At 36.7% G+C, this 6,512-nt stretch overlaps 1 long non-coding RNA gene across 1 annotated transcript; it reads left to right on the top strand.

Annotated features, from left to right (window-relative positions):
* The first annotated feature begins 81 nt into the window (after positions 1-81).
* LOC106940548 (uncharacterized) lies at positions 82-2,007 on the top strand. The gene is made up of 2 exons (XR_001423130.1): positions 82-284; positions 395-2,007. It is a non-coding gene; the product is annotated as an uncharacterized LOC106940548 (long non-coding RNA).
* The last annotated feature ends 4,505 nt before the right edge of the window (positions 2,008-6,512 follow it).

The following is a 6,512-nucleotide window of genomic DNA, read 5'->3' as shown; positions in this document are numbered from 1 at the left end:
AACATTAATTAAACATCATTAAACATTAATTAAACATTAATTAAACATTAATTAAACATCATTAAACATCAAGTTTGCTGTAAACTGTGTTGTTTTCCAGCAGCTCTTCTTCTTCATCATCATCACTTCCTCCCAGTCAGACCCAGTAGAACCAGTCTGAGCTGATCCACATCAAACCAGTTTGTTCCTGAGGAAACAGAGACGGAGACCCAGAGGTCAGAGGTTCCTCCATCCTGAAGGTCAAAGGTCAGAAGCTGATCTGAAGGATCCAGGAGGATCAGACTGTAAATATTTAATATTTAACAGATTTTATATCAAACTGCAGGTGGATTTAATCTGATATCAGCTTCAGCAGGAAGTTGGTTTAATGTCTGAGTGTTTCTGTGTCTTTAAGGTCTGGAGAACAACAGAGAGGTCACAGAGGGTCATCACCATGGCAACTCCAACATCAGCTGTGCATAAAGATCAGTTAACTATTGGCTTTTGGAACGTAAACAGTCTTAGCAACAACATTGAGGAGGTTAGACAGTTAACTGAAAGAGAGAAGATAGATGTTATGGCTCTATGTGGGACTAGGCTGGACAGCCAATCTATGGAAAATATAAATATAGTTGGTTTTCATCCACCGGAAAGGAAAGACAGAACAAAACCAAGAGCAGCAGTTAAACCTGGAAAGAAACCACACCCTGGTGGTGGTGTCGCTATCTACGTTAAGGAAAACCTAACATACACACCTTTCCGTGAGCGTAAGAACCCAAACATTGAAATAATTTGGGTTGAGCTCAGTCTTCCACAAAAGAAACCCGTTTTAGTGGGCTGCTGCTTCAGAGTTCAAGACAGACCGTTGGAGTATTTGGAAGAAATCTGTAACATAATCGGAGAGCTGTCAACAGAAAGAGACAAAGACATTTTCCTGGTGGGTACCTTCAACATTAACTGGTTTAAATCCTCTCGTGATAGGAAAAGATTAGAAAATGCAGCCAGATCGAGTGGTTTAAGGCAGATTGTTAGTGAAACAGGCATTGAGGGAAATCCTGGATCATGTATGGATCACATCTACACCAACGTTCCAGCTGACCGCCTGAAAATCAGGTCCTCTGTTCGAGAGCAGAACGAACATAAACGCTTTTATGTCACATTCACCTCTGCTGACGAGCCGAATCTCCCTGAAGAAGATGAAATCTCAACTGCAGTAGCAAATCTGAATATAAGAGAGAGTTGATAATGTGGTTAAGTTTCCTCTGATGTCTGGTCAGTTTTTCTGCAGCAGTGAATTTCTGCCACTGTCATAAGAAACTAATTGTGTTGATTGTTTCTGATGTTTCCATGTGGACAAATACCACATTTACAGAATTTTAACTTTTTGTTTTCTGAAAGATGAAACTGTTGGGTTTTATTTTGGGTTTTTGAATTAATGTTATAAAGAATCAGTTTCTGTAACCTCCTGTAAATTTACTCACTCTGAACATTTTATATCACAGAACTAAAGTTTTTCCTCATCATCGTTTATTAATGAGCTCCATGTTTATCCACTGCAGCCTGAACCACCAGCAGATCTTCATCAGGTCTTTACTGCCATCAGACCTGCAGGCCTACATTACCCACAATCCCTCTGGTTCTGTAGTTTCTGTAATTTGCTGAGTTTAAAGCATAAATATGATTTAGATCAGGTATTGGAGATTGTTTATGGGTTTAGGGATGACTGTTAAAGTTTATTTTAATCTGATGATATTAATTTTTATCATAATACAAAATTGGGTCAAACAAATAAATATTAAGGATTCATGATAAGAAGGGATATTTTAATTTCAGAAATGTTAATTTCATTAATCATATATAATATGTGGATTGTTTCATTTAACTCCAATGTGTATTTTTAATATTTCCTATATTTCAGACTTAGATATTCTGTGTTGTTAGTTTTAATCTCTATATGATTAGTTGGGTGATGATGTAATATCTGTTACTGGTGTTTATGATCATAAATAAAGTTTAAATCAAACATCGTCCTGCATCTCGTCTTCTTGTTCAGGAACGTTTGCAGTTCATCTGAGTCCAGATATAATTATTAAAGTTTAAAGTTTCTGACTGACTGAACTCGGGTCGGTTCTGACCTCAAGATGAAAAATCTATTTGATATTAAAAATGAATAAATAATTGTACATGAGGATGAGAATGTGAGGTTTAACAGTCATCTAATGTGGGAATAATTAAAGTTTTTATCTGATGTGAGGAGATTTAGAGGTGTGTTATCAGTGGGAGAGAAAATCAGAAGATCTTGTAACTTCAACCTGATTTTTGTCCAGCAAATTATTTAAAGCAGCCTGCAGAGAGCATCATCATTAGCTTCTTTGTTTTTTTCTTTCTCTTTTTACTTTGTAAAAGATAAATAAATAAATGACTGCGACAGACTGGCGACCTGTCCAGGGTGACCCCGCCTCTCGCCCGAAACGTTATCTGGAGAGGCACCAGCAACCCTCCTGACCCCACTGAGGGACAAGGGTGTTCAGAAAATGGATGTATGAATAAATAAATAGTATTTGTCTCTGCTTTCTCCTCCAGGATTCTTCCTGCTGTTGTTCCTCAGAACCAGAAGATGTTTCGCTCTTTCTGCATAGAATAATAATTTATTAAACTCCTGAAATGTATCACCTGAATCTCTTCAGGAAAACTTGATTTGGTTGCAGCTGAATTTTAGATCTTTGCTGTTTTCAGTCTGAATGCTTATTAATCCCTGGACCTGCTGCTGGATCACAGAATAAAGAGTTAAAATCATTTAAACGTTTTGATCAACATGACAAAAGCAACTGATCATGAAGGAAACAGCAGGTGCTACCAAATTATTTACCTCTTGTTCATGAAATGAAAGCAGATTTTTAAAAGTGACATAATGAGATGGAAGTTGAGCCAGTTGATAAATTCATCCTGATCTGAGAAATGAAACAAAGCGGCTGAGAAAACGTGGAAAAAGGCAGGAAACGCAGCAGTGGTGAGTTCAGGCTCCTGGCCAGCAGGGGGCAGCAGACTCAACACTGTGTTACAGTTTGAACTCAAACAAAGTTTACTGATATAAAATAAAAATTTTCATGGAGCATAAAACAATCAGAAAATTTTTTGGATTTACAATAACATCATCATCAGCTGTTATTCCTGGGGTAGGTTTACATTTTCAAGAAATTATATGAACAAATGAAATAACAAAATAAATGTTCCATTTCTTTCAAGACAGTCAAATTAAAATTATGGAAACATTTTAGATTTCAAATACACAATAATGAATGTATAAATTAATTTAAAGTGTAGTCTAGTTGCGTCATAAGGTGTGATGTCATCATAAATTAAATATGTAACAAATGCACAAACACATGTATTAGAAAATTACAACAGATTTTTTTCTAGAACAAAACGATGTTTATTCATGCATTGAGCACCGTGAATGTCAGAAGATGATCTTTGGGTTGTTACCATAAACTGCTGTGATTCACAACATGAAACATAAAGTTTTATGCTTCCAGCTTCAGGAGCAGGACTGACTGTGATCCCAGAAACAGTAATAGGAAGTAAAGCAGAGAAACTGGAATGTTTTTGTAGATTTTATGAAAATGAGAACCAAGATGATCAGATACAGACGTTACACAGGAAATAAAACCTCCCAAGACTAAATGTGAGTTCAGAGTAAACAAACATGGCCGCCTGAAGCCGTGGTGATGGTTGGTAGAGCATGTTTGGTCTCTGATGTCCTGGACTCACGTCTCTCTCTGATTGGCGACTCGTCACATTCAGCAGGCTGCGTTATCGCTGGTCCTTGGTGGAGCTCCAGCGGTGGGTGATGTATAGATGGACAAAGTTTAGTCAGATACAAGTAAAAGTTGATCAGTCAGAAGTTTACTCAAGTTAAAATACTATAACTTACTTCTTTCTGGCTGAAAAGAACAAACTCTTTAAGATGATAAACACGACATGTTTTCTTTCAGCATGAAGAAAATCTACGTAAATTATTATTTTAGTTTCTTCTGCTATAGATTTTTCCCATTACTATTTATGTTGGCGATGCAAAGATAATATTTCGTATTTTTGTGTGAAACTAAATAAAGTGTGAATAGCCAATAAAGCAAAAAACTCAGATCTTCTTAGATTCTCTTTCCTGCTCCGTCCTGAACCAGTCTATGTTGTGGTGGGAATGTAAGTTTGACACATGAATAATTATTTCTAATATGATTTTTTTTTCTTTAGTTACATTATGACGGCTGCAGGTCTTCCTATAAATTACTTGGATCAACACACAATGGAAACTTTTTTCTTTTTACTTGTTACTTATTTACTTTACTTATTAATTTTTTTATTTGACTTTTTTTGTACAACCACTTTGAATTGTCTACGGCTGAAAGTTGCCTTATCTCTTGTAATTCTGCTGCAACTTGTCTGGATTACTGAAAAATAGATTTTTAATCTCAAGGAGTTTTTATCCTGGTGAAACTGACGATGATGATGAGAAAGACACATTTCATCTTTTTTCCTCTTTATATCAGAACTTTATTCAGAAAATAAGCAAAGTGAAAACCACAGCAGAGACACGACAAGCCAGCTTCCTCTCTGCGACGGTGAACGCTACGGCCGATCTGTGACTGATGTTTGTTTTAATGTCATGACTGAAGAAGGACAATAATCAAGGAGTTTTTTTTAAGTGGTTGAAAGACAAACAGGAGAGACTGAAAACAGAAAAAAGACCCACAGCATCATAGGTTCTCCACACTACCTAATTAACACAATGAGGTAACTTTCCATTTTATCGTTCTTTATTTAAGCAGCTCAGTTTTGGTCTCATCTGACCAGCCTGTCCAGATGTACGAAGGGAGGCGAGTAAAGTTTCAGATGGATGAATAACGGCAAGAAACAACAAATAAAAGCACAAGTAAAGAGTCATCATCTGCCTTCAGCTCTGTTCTCTAAATGTTGTTGAAGTTCCTGCTGAAACGGCCAAACCTGCATCATAACAGGTTCTGCAACAAATACATCAGATTTTTAAAAGGAAGCTGAATATTTTTATGTTTGGTTCCTGGAACGTTGAAGAGGAAGAAAACCATCTGAGACCAGGAAGATACTTACCTGAACTTCATCTGGATGGACGACATATTTTCTGAAATAGCACCACAACAGGCTACTCATCTGTTGTCATAGCAACCTGCAGACCTCTCTGGCCTTCTGGTTCTTGTTCTGTTTCTAGTCTGCATAAGAACCAGAACCAAACATGGAGAAGCAGCATTCAGCTTCTGTGCACCACAAATCTGGAAGAAACTTCCAGAAAACTGAAAAACAGCCAAAATACTGAGTTTCTTTAAATCAAGTTTATTTGTAAATTTCAAGGACAAGGCAGTTCAAAATGTTCTATATCACAAAAGTATCAGTCAATTATGAAACAAGCAATAAATATTACATTTTGTCACTGTTGAGACGCTTTACCAGGTCGAGAAAGAGTCACACGCTGTTAGACAAAGGGCCCACAGTAAAGGGTTACATTTTTGATTCTGTTAGACACCAAGGTCCATTTCTCACGAGAAACAGAAACTTATCAGGCCACAGAGACATGGTGTGATTTCAGGGAGTGTCTTCAGTTCATATAATCAGCTGCCCTCCTCTTTCTCCTCAGACGCTGCACAGACGTTTTTAGAAACTCTTCTCGGATGTAATGGTAAAGCGTCTCCTTTCAGCGCTGAAAGTTAATAAAATAAGTAAAGTCTGAATGCTTTTGTTGTGTATGCTCCGTGTGTCAATACAAATTATGATTCATCGATTGAGATTCACGTTCTCAACATCACCAAAATGCCACCATCAAAATCATCAAAACAGATCAAATATATTGATCAACGTTCCAGTTAGAAATAATCATTTGGGTTTTCATTTAAAGGAACTCAGAGTTTCAGCTAATCTTACATAACCTGAGCCAGGGGGAGCATGTAGATATTAAATAATATCTACATTTTGCTCTCAAAATGACAATAATTCCCACTTAACTTTATATTTTCGGCCATCTGATGATGTAATTTTTAAATGTTTGATAGTTGGATCAGTTACTGATTAACTTTTAACCAAATACGTTTTTACTCTTTAATATAATTTTTGTGGTTTTATGTGATTCTAATCAACATGTTGAGATGTTAGAAACAAAGACAGTAAAACTTCAGCTGGATGAATGTCAGCAGGAAACAAAAATGAAATAAACAAGCTGTCATTCATCATCATCATCATCAGATGTTCCGTCTTCAGCGTCTGTTCCTGAACTTTAATTGTTGTTGAAGTTCCTGCTGAAATACCCAGCATGCCTTTGGAGATATTCATTCCTGAACCTGTTATGATGCAGGTTCAGCGATGAATATCTCAACGTTTTAAAGGAAGTTGAATTCCTTAATGATTGTTAAGTTTAACACCAAAGAAAAAGAAAACGATCTGAAACCAGGAAGAAGGTCGGCTCTGACATTCCTCCTGCTGCTCATCCGGATGAACCGAGTCAGAAT

The sequence above is a fragment of the Poecilia latipinna genome, unplaced genomic scaffold (assembly GCF_001443285.1).
Source record: "Poecilia latipinna isolate Pla-1442-1.1 unplaced genomic scaffold, P_latipinna-1.0 Scaffold3275, whole genome shotgun sequence".
Classification (NCBI taxonomy): Eukaryota; Metazoa; Chordata; class Actinopteri; order Cyprinodontiformes; family Poeciliidae; genus Poecilia; species Poecilia latipinna.
Note: the sequence above shows the minus strand (reverse complement) of the source record. Positions and strands in the feature narration are given on the sequence as shown.